Source organism: Aegilops tauschii, chromosome 2, assembly GCF_002575655.3.
Source record: "Aegilops tauschii subsp. strangulata cultivar AL8/78 chromosome 2, Aet v6.0, whole genome shotgun sequence".
NCBI lineage: Eukaryota > Viridiplantae > Streptophyta > Magnoliopsida > Poales > Poaceae > Aegilops > Aegilops tauschii.
Genome location: NC_053036.3, coordinates 561,987,216 through 562,003,722, shown reverse-complemented (window position 1 = coordinate 562,003,722; position 16,507 = coordinate 561,987,216). Strand labels below are relative to the sequence as shown.

Here is a 16,507-nt window from a genome sequence, read left to right as displayed (position 1 = left end):
CATTGTTCAGATACCTGTATATGATGATTCACAAGGATTGACATACCCGGTATCATCCCATGTAAAGCCTTCCAAACAAAGATCTTTATTTTACTAGTATTATAATGATAATTTGGTAATTGACAGTTTGACACACTAAAACCAATAGTAAATATGCCTAGTTTTCTCATCAAAACATACCAAAGTGAGGACTAAAGTCATCTCGAAAGCAGACCCTCGAATCGACCGCAAACGTCTGGATCAAGCTATTTGAACACAATTTGCAGTCCAACGCCGTCGCACATTGATCCGCAGACCAGTTTCCATGTTCGTTTTCTCACAAACCAGAAGCAAACCAAGGTGCTTTGCGGGAGTCCGAATCTCCGCCATGTAGGACTCACCCCCGACCATCCCGAAACAACACCCGGATCCCGTGTCTCCATCGCTTCCCCCTTTCTCTGCACCCACTTCCTCCATGTCCCCCGTCGCCGCTGCACCACCCCGGCCACCCGCCAAGCCCTTGCAGGACCTTTGCTGCTCCACCTGGTCGCCATGCTGCTTTGCCTACATTGCCATTCCACACCTCTCGTCCGTCCACCGCGCAGGTACCATCCGCCCTTGCGGATGCCGTCTGTGGGGTCACCACACCCGGCGAGTGTTTGGTGAAATGCCCAACCTAATTTATTTTAACAAATTTTCTCCCTTCTATGAAGCAATGGATTTGGACATGGAGAACATCTAGGAGCACTACATTGAGTCGTTCAATGAGGAGGATTATGCAGATGAAACAACGATGATGCAGGCGATCCTTGCAGGCGCGAAGCGTGCATAAGAGCATGTCCTTATTTCAAGGGGCCAATTAAGTGAAGGAAATATGCCCTAGAGGCAATAATAAAGTTATTATTTATTTCCTTATATCATGATAAATATTTATTATTCATGCTAGAATTGTATTAACCGGAAACATAATACATGTGTGAATACATAGACAAACATAGTGTCACTAGTATGCCTCTACTTGACTAGCTCGTTGATCAAAGATGGTTATGTTTCCTAGCCATAGACATGAGTTGTCATTGGATTAACGGGATCACATCATTAGGAGAATGATGTGATTGACTTGACCCATTCCGTTAGCTTAGCACACGATCGTTTAGTATTCTGCTATTGCTTTCTTCATGACTTATACATGTTCCTATGACTATGAGATTATGCAACTCCCGTTTACCAGAGGAATACTTTGTGTGCTACCAAACGTCACAACGTAACTGGGTGATTATAAAGGTGCTCTACAGGTGTCTCCGAAGGTACTTGTTGGGTTGGCGTATTTCGAGATTAGGATTTGTCACTCCGATTGTCGGAGAGGTATCTCTAGGCCCACTCGGTAATGCACATCACTATAAGCCTTGCAAGCATTGCAACTAATGAGTTAGTTGCGGGATGATGTATTACGGAACGAGTAAAGAGAATTGCCGATAACGAGATTGAACTAGGTATTGAGATACCGACGATCGAATCTCGGACAAGTAACATACCGATGACAAAGGGAACAACGTATGTTGTTATGCGGTCTGACCGATAAAGATCTTCGTAGAATATGTGGGAGCCAATATGAGCATCCAGGTTCCGCTATTGGTTATTGACCGGAGACGTGTCTCGGTCATGTCTACATAGTTCTCGAACCCGTAGGGTCCGCACGCTTAAAGTTCGATGACGGTTATATTATGAGTTTATGTGATTTGATGTACCGATGGTAGTTCGGAGTCCCGGATGAGATTGGGGACATGACGAGGACTCTTGAAATGGTCGAGACGTAAAGATCGATATATTGGACGACTATATTCGGACATCGGAAAGGTTCCGAGTGATTCGGTTATTTTTCAGAGTACCGGAGAGTTACGAGAATTCGCCGGGGAGTATATGGGCCTTATTGGGCTTTAGGGGAAAGAAAGAGGAGAGGCTGCGCCCCCCCCAAGGCCTAGTCCGAATTGGACTAGGGGGAGGGGCTGCGCCCCTTCCTTCCTTCTCTTCTCTCTTCCCTTTCCTTGACTCCTACTCCTACTACTTGGAAGGGGGGAATCCTACTCCTGGTGGGAGTAGGACTCCTCCTAGGGCGCGCCATAGAGAGGGCCGGCCCTCCCCCTCCTCCACTCCTTTATATACGGGGAGGGGGGCACCCCTTGGAGACACAACAATTGATCTCTTAATCTCTTAGCCGTGTGCGGTGCCCCCCTCCACCATAATCCACCTCGATAATATCGTAGCGGTGCTTAGGCGAAGCCCTGCGTCGGTAGAACATCATCATCGTCACCACGCCGTCGTGCTGACGGAACTCTCCCTCAAAGCTCGGCTGGATCGGAGTTCGAGGGATGTCATCGAGCTGAACGTGTGCTGAACTCGGAGGTGCCGTGCGTTCGGTATTTGATCGGTCGGATCGTGAAGACGTACGACTACATCAACCGCGTTGTGCTAACGCTTCCGCTTTTGGTCTACGAGGGTACGTGGACAACACTCTCCCCTCTCGTTGCTATGCATCACCATGATCCTGTGTGTGCGTAGGATTTTTTTTTTGAAATTATTACGTTCCCCAACAGTGGCATCCGAGCCTGGTTTTATGCGTAGATGTTATATGCACGAGTAGAACACAAGTGAGTTGTGGGCGATATAAGTCATACTGCTTACCAGCATTTCATACTTTGGTTCGGCGGTATTGTTGGATGAAGCGGCCCGGACCGACATTACGCGTACGCTTACGCGAGACTGGTTTTACCGCCGTGCTATGCACGCAGGTGACTAGCGGGTGTCAGTTTCTCCAACTTTAGTTGAACCGAGTGTGGCTACGCCCGGTCCTTGCGAAGGTTAAAACATCACCAACTTGACAAACTATCGTTGTGGTTTTGATGCGTAGGTAAGAACGGTTATTGCTCAGCTCGTAGCAGCCACGTAAAACTTGCAACAACAAAGTAGAGGACGTCTAACTTGTTTTTGCAGGGCATGTTGTGATGTGATATGGTCAAGACGTGATGAGATATAAGTTGTTGTATGAGATGATCATGTTTTGTTGAAGTTATCGGCAGCTAGCAAAAGCCTTATGGTTGTCTCTTTATTGCATAAGATGCAAACGCCAAATAATTGCTTTACTTTATCGCTATGCGATAGCAATAGTTACAAGAGCAATAGTTGGCGAGACGACCATGTGACGACACATTGATATAGATCAAGATGATGGAGATCATGGTGTCATGCCGGTGACGATGGAGATCATGACGATGCTTTGGAGATGGAGATCAAAGGCACAAGATGATGATGGCCATATCATGTCACATATTATGATTGCATGTGATGTTTATCTTTTATACATCTTATTTTGCTTAGTTCGGCGGTCTCTCACTAAATTCAAGGTATAAGTGTTCTCCCTGAGTATGCACCGTTGCGAAAGTTCTTCGTGCTGAGACACCACGTGATGATCGGGTGTGATAGGCTCTACGTTCAAATACAACGGGTGCAAAATAGTTGCACACGCGGAATACTCAGGTTAAACTTGACGAGCCTAGCATATAACAGATATGGCCTCGGAACACTGAGACCGAAAGGTCGAGCATGAATCATATAGTAGATATGATCAACATAGTGATGTTCACCATTGAAACTACTCCATCTCACGTGATGATCGGACATGGTTTAGTTGAAATGGATCACGTGATCACTTAGAGGATTAGAGGGATGTCTATCTAAGTGGGAGTTCTTTAAGTAATATGATTAATTGAACTTTAATTTACCATGAACTTAGTCCTGGTAGTATTAGCATATCTGTGTTGTAGATCAATAGCTCGTGTTTAGCTCCCCTATTTTATTTTTGATATGTTCCTAGAGAAAACTATGTTGAAAGATGTTAGTAGCAATGATGCGGACTTGGTCCGTGATCTGAGGATTATCCTCATTGCTGCATAGAAGTATTATGTCCTCGATGCACCGCTAGGTGACGGACCTATTGCAGGAGCAGATGCAGACGCTATGAACGTTTGGCTAAGCTCAATATGATGACTACTTGATAGTTTAGTGCACCATGCTTAACGGCTTAGAATCGGGACTTCAAAGACGTTTTGAACGTCATGGACCATATGAGATGTTCTAGGAGTTGAAGTTAATATTTCAAGCAAATACCCGAGTTGAGAGATATGAAGTCTCCAACAAGTTCTATAGCTAAACGATGGAGGAGAATAGCTCAAGCAGTGAGCATGTGCTCAGATTGTCTGGGTACTACAATCGCTTGAATCAAGAGGGAGTTAATCTTCCAGATAAAATAGTGATTGACAGAATTCTCTAGTCACCATCACCAAGTTAGTAGAACTTTGTGATGAACTATAGTATGCAAGGGATGACGAAAGTAATTCCCGAGCTCTTCGCAATGCTGAAATCGACGAAGGTAGAAATCAAGAAAGAGCATCAAGTGTTGATGGTTGACAAGATCACTAGTTTCAAGGAAAAGGGCAAAGGGAAGAAGGGGAACTTCAAGAAGAACGGCAAGCAAAGTTGCTGCTCAAGTGAAGAAGCCCAAGTCTGGACCTAAGCCTGAGACTAAGTGCTTCTACTGCAAAGAGACTGGTCACTGGAAGCGGAACTGCCCCAAGTATTTGGCGGATAAGAAGGATGGCAAAGTGAACAAAGGTATATTTGATATACAGATTATTGATGTGTATTTTACTAGTGTTCGTAGCAACCCCTCGGTATTTGATACTGGTTCAGTTGCTAAAGAGTAGTAACTCGAAACGGGAGTTGCAGAATGAACAGAGACTAGTTAAGGGTGAAGTGACATTGTGTGTTGGAAGTGGTTCCAAGATTGATATGATCATCATCGCACGCTCCCTACACTTTCGGGATTAGTGTTGAACCTAAATAAGTGTTATTTGGTGTTTGCGTTGAGCATGAATATGATTTGATCATGTTTATTGCAATACGGTTATTCATTTAAGTTAGAGAATAATTGTTGTTCTATTTACATGAATAAAACCTTCTATGGTCATACACTCAATGAAAATGGTTTGTTGGATCTCGATCGTAGTAATACACATATTCATAATATTGAAGCCAAAAGATGCAAAGTTAATAATGATAGTGCAACTCATTTGTGGCACTGTCGTTTAGGTCATATTGGTGTAAAGCGCATGAAGAAACTCCATGCTGATGGGATTTTGGAATCACTTGATTATGAATCACTTGATGCTTGCGAACCATGCCTTATGGGCAAGATGACTAAAGACTCCGTTCTCCGGAACAATGGAGCGAGCAACTGACTTATTGGAAATAATACATACTGATGTATGCGATCTGATGATTGTTGAGGCTCGCAACGGGTATCATTATTTTCTGACCTTCACAAATGATTTGACCAGATATGGGCATATCTACTTGATGAAACATAAGTCTGAAACATTTAAAAAGTTCATATAATTTCAGAGTGAAGTGAAAAATCATCGTAACAAGAAAATAAAGTTTCTACGATCTGATCATGGAGGAGAATATTTGAGTTACGAGTTTGGTCTTCATTTGAAACAATGCGGAATAGTTTCGCAACTCACGCCACCTGGAACACCACAGCGTAATGGTGTGTCCGAACATCGTAACCGTACTTTATTAGATATGGTGCAATCTATGATGTCTCATACCGATTTACCACTATCGTTTTGGGGTTATGCATTAGAGACTCCTTCATTCACGTTAAATAGGGCACCATCTAAATCCGTTGAGACATCACCTTATGAACTTTGGTTTGGCAAGAAACCAAAAGTTGTCGTTTCTTAAAATTTGGGGTTGTGATGCTTATGTGAAAAAATTTCATCCTGATAAGGTCAAACCCAAATCGGAGAAATGTGTCTTCATAGGATACCCAAAGGAGATAGTTGGGTACACCTTCTATCACAGATCTGAAGGCAAGATATTCGTTGCTTATAATGGATCCTTTCTAGAGAAGGAGTTTCTCTCGAAAGAAGTGAGTGGGAGGAAAGTAGAACTTGATGAGGTAACTGTACCTACTCCCTTATTGGAAAGTAGTTCATCACAGAAATCTGTTCCTGTGACTACTACACCAATTAGTGAGGAAGCTAATGATGATGATCATGTAACTTCAGATCAAGTTACTACCGAACCTCGTAGGTAAACCAGAGTGAGATCCGCACCAGAGTGGTACGGTAATCCTGTTCTGGAGGTCATGTTACTTGACCATGACGAACCTACGAACTATGAGGAAGCGATGATGAGCCCAGATTCCGCAAAATGGTTTGAGGCCATGAAATCTGAGATGGGATGCATATATGAGAACAAAGTATGGACTTTGGTTGACTTGCCCGATGATCGGCAAGCTATAGAAAATAAATGGATCTTCAAGAGGAAGACGGACGCTGATAGTAGTGTTACTATCTACAAAGCTAGAATTGTCGCAAAAGATTTTTGACAAGTTCAAGATGTTGACTACGATGAGAGTTTCTCACTCGTATCTATGCTTAAGTCTGTCTGAATCATGTTAGCAATTGCCGAATTTTATGAAATCTGGCAAATGGATAACAAAAACTGCAATCCTTAAATAGATTTATTAAAGAAGAGTTGTATATGATGCAACCAGAAGGTTTTGTCAATCCTAAAGGTGCTAACAAAATATGCAAGCTCCAGCGATCCATCTATGGACTGGTGTAAGCATCTCGGACTTGGAATATACGCTTTGATAAGTTGATCAAAGCATATATTTTTATACAGACTTGCGGTGAAGCCTGTATTTACAAGAAAGTGAGTGGGAGCACTACAACATTTCTGATAAGTATATGTGAATGACATATTGTTGATCGGAAATAATGTAGAGTTATTCTGCAAAGCATAAAGGAGTGTTTGAAAGGAGTTTTTCAAAGAAAGACCTCGGTGAAGCTGCTTACATATTGAGCTTCAAGATCTATAGAGATAGATCAAGACGCTTGATAAGTTTTTTCAATGAGTACATACCTTGACAAGATTTTGAAGTAGTTCAAAATGGAACAGTCAAAGAAAGAGTTCTTGCCTGTGTTACAAGGTGTGAAACTGAGTAAGACTCAAAGCCAGACCACGACAGAAGATAGAAAGAGAATGAAAGTATGCCATGTTGTGTACCAGATCTATTGTATACCCTACACTGATTTTGGCAAGGGAGTACAATACTGATCTAGGAGTAGATCACTGGACAACGGTCAAAATTATCCTTAGTGGAATAAGGATATGTTTCTCGATTATGGAGGTGACAAAAAGGGTTCGTCGTAAAGGGTTACGTCGATGCAAATTTTGACACTGATCCAGATGACTCTAAGTCTCAATCTGGATACATATTGAAAGTGGGAGCAATTAGCTAGAGTAGCTCCGTGCGGAGCATTGTAGACATAGAAATTTGCAAAATACTTACGGATCTGAATGTGACAGACCCGTTGACTAAAATTATCTCACAAGCAAAACATGATCACACCTTAGTACTCTTTGGGTGTTAATCACATAGCGATGTGAACTAGATTATTGACTCTAGTAAATCCTTTGGGTGTTGGTCACATGACGATATGAACTATGGGTGTTAATCACATGGTGATGTGAACTATTGATGTTAAATCACATGGCGATGTGATCTAGATTATTGACTCTAGTGCAAGTGGGAGACTGAAGGAAATATGCCCTAGAGGCAATAATAAAGTTATTATTTATTTCCTTATATCATGATAAATGTTTATTATTCATGCTAGAATTGTATTAACCGGAAACATAATACATGTGTGAATACATAGACAAACATAGTGTCACTAGTATGCCTCTACTTGACTAGCTCGTTGATCAAAGATGGTTATGTTTCCTAGCCATAGACATGAGTTGTCATTTGATTAACGGGATCACATCATTAGGAGAATGATGTGATTGACTTGACCCATTCCGTTAGCTTAGCACACGATCGTTTAGCATTATGCTATTGCTTTCTTCATGACTTATACATGTTCCTATGACTATGAGATTATGCAACTCCCGTTTACCAAAGGAACACTTTGTGTGCTACCAAACATCACAACGTAACCGGATGATTATAAAGGTGCTCTACAGGTGTCTCCGAAGGTACTTGTTGGGTTGGCGTATTTCGAGATTAGGATTTGTCACTCCGATTGTCGGAGAGGTATCTCTAGGCCCACTCGGCAATGCACATTACTATAAGCCTTGCAAGCATTGCAACTAATGAGTTAGTTGCGGGATGATGTATTACGGAACGAGTAAAGAGACTTGCCGATAACGAGATTGAACTAGGTATTGAGATACCGACGATCGAATCTCAGACAAGTAACATACCGATGACAAAGGGAACAACATATGTTGTTATGCGGTCTGACCGATAAAGATCTTCGTAGAATATGTGGGAGCCAATATGAGCATCCAGGTTCCGCTATTGGTTATTGACCGGAGACGTGTCTCGGTCATGTCTACATAGTTCTCGAACCCGTAGGGTCCGCACGCTTAAAGTTTGATGACGGTTATATTATGAGTTTATGTGATTATATGTACCGAAGGTATTTCGGAGTCCCAGATGAGATTTGGGACATGACGAGGACTCTCGAAATGGTTGAGACGTAAAGATCGATATATTGGACGACTATATTCGGACATCGGAAAGGTTCCGAGTGATTCGGGTATTTTTCGGAGTACCGGAGAGTTACGAGAATTTGCCGGGGAGTATATGGGCCTTATTGGGCTTTAGGGGAAAGAGAGAGGAGAGGCTGCGCGCCCCCCCAAGGCCTAGTCCGAATTGGACTAGGGGGAGGGGCTGCGCCCCCTCCTTCCTTCTCTTCTCTCTCCCCTTTCCTTGACTCCTACTCCTACTACTTGGAAGGGGGGAATCCTACTCCCGGTGGGAGTAGGACTCCTCCTAGGGCGCGCCATAGAGAGGGCCGGCCCTCCCCCTCCTCCACTCCTTTATATACGGGGAGGGGGGCACCCCTTGGAGACACAACAATTGATCTCTTGATCTCTTAGCCGTGTGCGGTGCCCCCTCCACCATAATCCACCTCGATAATATCGTAGCGGTGCTTAGGCGAAGCCCTGCGTCGGTAGAACATCATCATCGTCACCACGCCATCGTGCTGACGGAACTCTTCCTCAAAGCTCGGCTGGATCGGAGTTCGAGGGACGTTATCGAGCTGAACGTGTGCTGAACTTGGAGGTGCCGTCCGTTCGGTACTTGATCGGTCGGATCGTGAAGACGTACGACTACATCAACCGAGTTGTGCTAACGCTTCCGCTTTCGGTCTACGAGGGTACGTGGACAACACTCTCCCCTCTCGTTGCTATGCATCACCATGATCCTGTGTGTGCGTAGGATCTTTTTTGAAATTACTACGTTCCCCAACATTAAGGGTCATCGAGTGCTGAATTGGAACATGCCATGGGGGAATTTGACGCTGATGGATGACTGCTTTTCCCCCGATGCCCTATTCGCGGACAATTTTTCCTGGCGCTTTCGGATGCGGAAAAGTGTGTTCAGTCGCCTCTACAATGGAGTCTAGTCCTACGATGATTACTTCATCTTGAAGAAGGATGCCGTGAAAAAAAATTAGATTCTCTGGGTAACATAAGTGCACCGCTGCAATGCGGATGCTTGCATATGGAATGACCGCAGATTCCTGGGTTGAGCACCTCTGGTATTGTGAGCACATGCGGAGACGCCATGGTCAGATTTGCTACTGTGATGGTCGAGGTGTTTCGACCTCAGTACTTGAGAGAACCAACTTCGCGTATACCAAAAGTCTCATGTCACTCTCGGAAGTAAGAGTATGGCCAGGTATACTCGGATCTCTTGATTGCATGCACTGGAGATGGAAGAACTGCCCCAAAACTCCACAACGACAATATCAGAGCCATGTTAAGAAGTCCACCATCATTTTTGAATCAGTTGCATCATAGGACCATTGGATTTGGCACACTTTATTTGGCATGACCACGTCTCGCCATGACATCAATATGCTGCAGCGGTCTCCATTATTTGCTAGGTTGACTGGACAAGCTCCTCCTTGCAACTATACTATCAATGTGCATGAGTACAACATGGGATATTATCTGGTTGACGGTATATATATATATATATATCCTCTGTGGGCGACCTTCGTCGAAACCATCTCTAAGGAAATTGGTCAGAAAAGAGATCACTTTATCCAAAGACAAGAAGGAGCTAGAAAGGTTGTGGAGAGGGTATTTGGAGCGCTTCAAGCCTATTTTGCAGTTGTTCGAGGACCTACAAAAATATGGGAGCCAGAGACCTTGTGGAAAGTGATGTCATGTTGTGTGATCATGCACAACATGACCATGGAGGATGAGGGTGAAGATTCTGCCGGAGGTGTGAAATTTGAAAACATGGATGATCCTATCCAACTTCCGCATCAGAATCCGGCCACGTTTGAGGAGTTTGTCCAAATGCATTAACAAATTTGGTATCAAGCAACTCATGGGCAGCTAAAGGAAGATCTGATTGAATATATGTGTGCGGTTAAAGGGGATAACTAGAACATATGTGTGAGCTGAATTCAAGTTTGATTATTTTATTTTAAAATTTTAGTTAGATTGTAATATTTAAATATCAACTACTCTCGCATTTCAATATTTTCACTCATCGTAGATTTTTTCCATATGTTATTATTTTAAGTGTTGCGAAAATTAGAAATCTGAAACGGACGTTTAGGGAACATGGTTGGATGACCGCTCTATATCCATGGCCTGCGACAAATATTGTGTTCATTTTGAGGGACATTTTCAAGGGTCACGTCCTCGACTCAGACACAAGTATACAACACCCGCAACGTGTGGGCAGTTCCGGATACGAGTTTGAATCCGCATTTGGTCCAGGTCCATACCTTCCACTTTTATTATAAATATATGAGATCATGTCCTTCCCTTTGCAACACGAGAACAATCGCGCCATCATGACGACGCCATCTCGCTGGTTGGCCTGACGCTGGGGGACCACAAGAGGTCCACACAGTTAGAGAGTCTTCTCCGTGAGGCCGACTTGCAGGAGACCTCGCCGAGCATGTTGGTGCCGCGCTTCTTCAAGATCTTCGCGCAGTGGAAGTGGCCCAACCCGGTGCTGTTGCGAGACATCAAGCACGACGACGGCGGCTCCAATGCATGGGAGAATTGGTTTTCTTCTATTGGAGTTGCTATTATTCTTAATTCTGAATCCAAATTTGATCCCCACCGCTCCTTCCCATCCCACTATTTTCATCCCTTAACGATCGATCACAAGATTAACTATTATGTTACAATTTAAGTTTTATACTAATTTTTTTACTTTTATTCATTATATATTTTTTCTCACCAAATTTAGTTAGTTCTCTTCGGTGATACAATCTTTGATCTGCAAGATTAACAAGTATGTTTCCTATTGTACAAAATAGTAGTAAACAAGTAATTGTTATAATATTAAATCTCAAAAATAAATGTTATACAATTCAAACAACATGAGGGTCACACTGTGTCTTCTTTAAGGAATAATTTGTCAGGGATGATTCGGTAAACTTAATGAATTAGGCTAAGTCTAAACAAAACATACCTATATGACAAAATCACATTTAACAAGAAATCCGTCACTTAATATGTTAGAATGTGTTTATATATTGATAGCCGGTTCGACAATGCATAAGCCTAACAAATATCTGAATAGAAGATTGTCGAATGTGATTGTCTAATGTAGATGTAAGTAATAGGAAATTAGAAAGTGCATGATGTGTATAAAACGGTGATTGATCCGAAAATCCTCCTATCATCATCTTGCATCTCCATCACGACCCCGCGGTTTCCGGAAAAAGGGTGTTCGAATCGAACTACGAACGAATGGGTACCGCGTTAGATGGCAAATTGTGCCCGGACCGCTCGGTCCGAGTAGATACGGGCGGTTAGGGGTCATCGTTGGAGATACCCTAGCTGCCATAGGGAACTTTATTTTTTGAGAGTAACTAGACTTTATTTTGTTTGCTCATATAATAGTCATATTGTTTACAAGAAGATGCGAAGTAAAATCGGGGATTACAACATCCCCAAAACCAGGTGATTTCTTGCTAATAGATTGTTTTACTAACTCATCAGCTATTTTTTTTCAAAAGAGAAGAGAGTTTTACATCGGTCACGCCGGCTGTGAGGAGAGATAGTCACGCCACAAACCGGCGTGATCCATCAGTGTTACCGTCTTGAGACGGTGCGCCCATACTCATTATCTATTGGCTTATTGGCTTCTCTGAAACAATGTTTGAAATAGATCTTTGCAAAATCAATGTAAAGTTGCTTGCACTCAGCAACAACTGCAGCCTCAAAAAAAAAAACTTCAGCCTCTGGTAGTCAGGTCCGAGATAATCATCCATGAGCTGAAGCGACTCAACCGCAAGGGGGCAGTCCGATTCAACCTCTGCCCTGCTAACGTGTGGCCCAGTTTTTGAATCTGAATTCTATATCGACTAGACTATCACTATTAGGAAAAGGGCTATAGATGATATGGCCACTAATGGCGCACCAGACATGTGGTACGTCACTACTATATACTAATGGCGCATCATGTGTCGGTGCGCCATTAGTGTCCAAATACTAATGGCGCACCACATCCACGGTGCGCCATTAGTAACAATTTCTTTTTTCATTTTTTTTTTCAAAACTAGTAATGGCGCACCAGTGGATAGTGCGCCATTACTAGTAACTAGTAATGGCGCACTACATCCACGGTGCGCCACTAGTAATTTTTTTCATTTTTTTTCAATTTTTTTTTCAAAACTAGTAATGGCGCACCGTGTGTGTGGTGCGCCAACTAGTAATGGCACACCACTCCCACGGTGCGCCATTACTAACTTGGTCCAAAAATTCCACCGAATGCACCCCGCGTGGACCGCCTTTTCAGTTTTAAAAAAATAAAAGAAAATGATGGAAATGTCAAAAAATAAAAGAAAATAAGTTTCCCATGTGATATGTGGTCTAGTTGTTGGGAAAATTTACAAATATGAATTTTGACTTTATTTGCAAAATCTCTCTGAAATTTGTAAAATGGGCATAACTTTTGCATACGAACTCGGATTAAAAAGTTTTTATATGAAAAATCATCTACTCGAAAAGTTACATCCGAATTTAACTTGGGGAACCCGTTAAACATACTAACAGAAAAAAGTTACGGGGCTTTCAAGATCTAGAGGCAAAAAAATTCAAACTTACTAGTGGCGCACCGTTTGCTAGGTGCGCCACTAGTAACAGAAAAAAAAAATTGGTGTTGAATTTTTTTTCAAAAAATGATACGTAATATGACCGGAAAGTTTGAAATATTTTTTCAAAATTTCATCATATTCATGAATATGAACAAAGTCCTAGACATCAACAAGGTTTATTAGGATTGATATGGTAGATATATCAACAAGTGCCTGTTAAGTGAGGTGGTGCTGGGGTTGTAGAACTGCGAAGTTAAGCGTGCTTGGGCTGGAGTAGTGTGAGGATGGGTGACCTTCCGGAAAGTTTGACCACAGAGTGCGATTTAACTTGAGATTAAGCATATTGACAGCCATAGTGACTCTAGATTAAGAAAAAAATGAAAAAAAATTAAAAAAAATCCTAAACTAATGGCGCACTTCTATGTGGACTAATGGCGCATCACACTAGTAGGCCTTTTAGTAGTGTATGAGGTGCTGCGCGATCTCCAGGCCATCGTCGACCGGTGGGTTTCCGATGGCATAGCTGAGCAGGCCACCGCCCTTCTAATTCCGTTCGGTTCGTACCGTCTCGGCATCCACGGCCGCGGCTCCGACATCGACGTCCTCGTCGTCGGCTCCTACATCGACCGCGACCACGACTTCTTCGCCGTGCTGGCGGAGATGGAGGCGGTGACGGAGCTGCAACCCGTACCTCGCGCGCACGTGCCCGTCATCAAGATGCGATTCCGTGGCGTGCAGGTGGACCTCCTCTACGCCGGCGTGTGCCTCCCGGTGGTGCCCAGGGACCTCGACCTGCGCGACCGTTCCGTTTTTCCGCGGCATGGACCTGGCCTCCGCGCGCAGCCTCAACGGCGTGCGCGTCGCCGACGAGCTCCTGCGTCTCGTCCCGGACGCCGGCGCCTTCCGCACGACGCTGCGATGCATCAAGCACTGGGCCAAGGCGCGGGGCGTCTACTCCAACGTCATGGGGTTCCTGGGCGGAGTGGGCTGGGCGATCCCGGTGGCGCGCGTGTGCCAGCTCTACCCCAACGCCGCGCCGAGCATGCTGGTGCCGCGCTTCTTCAAGATCTTCTCGCAGTGGAAGTGGCCCAACCCGATTCTGCTGCGGGACATCGAGCACGACGACGGCGGCGAGCTCGCGCTCCGGCTGCCCGTCTGGGACCCGCGGCGGAACCCGCGCGACAAGAGCCACATCATGCCCGTCATCACGCCGGCCTACCCATGCATGAACTCGTGCTACAACGTCTCGCATGCCACCCTGCGGACCATCACGGAGCAGCTCCAGATCGGCAACGACATCTGCCAGGAGATCCTCAAGGCCGGCGGCGCCGGCGCGTGGGACGCGCTGTTCCAGCCGTTCCAGTTCTTCAAGGCGTACAAGAGCTACCTGCAGGTGGACGTGAAGGTCGCCGGAAGGGAGGCCGACCTCCGGGAGTGGAAGGGGTGGGTGCAGTCGCGGCTGAGGCAGCTGGTGAACAGGGTCGAGATGGCCACGGCCGGCATGCTGCTCTGCCATCCCAACCCGAAAGCCTACGCCGCCAAGCCCCATGATCTCCGCTGCACGTCAACCTTCTTCGTGGGCTTGTCCAAGCCACAGCAGCAGCAGCAGCAGCAGCCCCAGGTGCAGTTCGAGCTACGCGCGATGACGGACGGGTTCAAGCAGGAGGTGTACACGTACGAGTTCTGGAGGCCCGGGATGGAGCTGGAGGTCTCGCACACCCGGAGGAAGGACCTGCCGTCCTATGTGCTTGATCAGATCCTCTCAGTTGGGCATCTCAAGAGGAGGCGCGCCGCCGAGAGCAACTCTTCTCCTCCGCTGTCGTCTGCTCCCGGCGACGTCAAGAAGGTGGTGGCGGCGGCAGGCGGAACCGGATCGGCGCCTGAGAGGAAGAGGCAATGCTGTCCCAGCAATATCCTCCCCAGCGCTTCAGTACTGGGCGTTGTGTGAGAGCAGAAACAGATGAACATTCAGATTAGTAATCACAGGAACTAGCTAAGCTTCAGTAATCACAGGAGCAGATGAACATCCTTACCGGCATGATCAGGCCAAGGCAAGCCGAAGTCTTCAAGCGAACTCTTTCAGGCAGATGGCATGATCGAACGGGAGACAGAGAGAAGGGCAAACTCTGCAACCGGCGTGTACAGATTCAGAAATGAGTTGCATAGCTTTGTCAGAGGAACAATTGTGTATGATATTGATAGCTGATGATGAGATGCATATTTACAGGTTAGATTGTGTAGTGTATCAACTATGTACTCAAAACTGTTGGAAGCACCACAGAATAAAAACATTGTGTTGTCGATGTTTGTCCTTACTGCAAGTCTTCCATATGATGTTAAGGCAGAGCTCCTGCCATGGTTTCACTCTTATGTAAATTTTTATTTTATCATAATTATGTTATTATTATTGAATAGAAGTTACACATAAAGTCTATCTGCGCATTGTGATATGTCGACATACCATGTTCGGTAGGTTTTGGTACCTGAGTAGGAGTTCTATCCTACATATGTATTCTTCCTCATCGACTAAACTGACATCCGCTCCTTTGGTACCAAATCTTCAAGTTTCAAAGATCAACCTATTACCCCCGCAAAAAAAGAAGATCAACCTATTAGAAACGTGAACATAGCAACCTATCAACAGACTGAATGAAACATAAAAGAAAACAAGAACTTCACAGCTGAGATCCGCACTAGCCTCGTCCACTAGTCCCTCCTTGTTCTTCTTGTGTCTGCAACTAGTCTTAGAACCACAAATGACCCACAATCTTAGGGCTTCTTTGATTCAAAGGATTCTCAAAGGAATTTTGGAGGATTCCAATCCTTAGGAATTTTTCCTATCTTGGTTGTTTGATTCGTAGGATTGTAAACCATAGGAATTTTTCCATAGGATTCATTTGCACTAGATTTCATAGGAAACTTTCCATCCACTCAAACCTCTTTGAAAGAATCCTACGTTTTTCTATGGACAATCAAACACTCGTACAATCCTGTAGGATTCAAGACGACTTTCCACTCTAATCCCATGTTTTTCCTATTCCCGCATTTTGGAAATCCTACGAATCAAAGAGGCCCTTAGTGCAAAACGAAAGAAAACACAAAAAAGATGCCACATCCGGCGAGACAAAACATGCTACGATGCCTATACACCTAGCCTATTATTAGCTCGCCATCCAAATCGGCTGAAGATAGCCTGTGCTACCGTCTCCCACCGGTTGCACCCAATAACCCAAAGCTCCCTGGAGTCTGCATGAGTGAGTAATGACCACATACGGATCCAAGCTGTAGCTCTGTAGATAACCTATAAAAAA

General features: G+C 44.5%; 1 pseudogene; it reads left to right on the top strand.

The window, feature by feature from the left end:
* The first annotated feature begins 454 nt into the window (after positions 1 to 454).
* LOC109734097 (nuclear poly(A) polymerase 2-like) lies at positions 455 to 15,144 on the top strand (annotated as a pseudogene).
* The last annotated feature ends 1,363 nt before the right edge of the window (positions 15,145 to 16,507 follow it).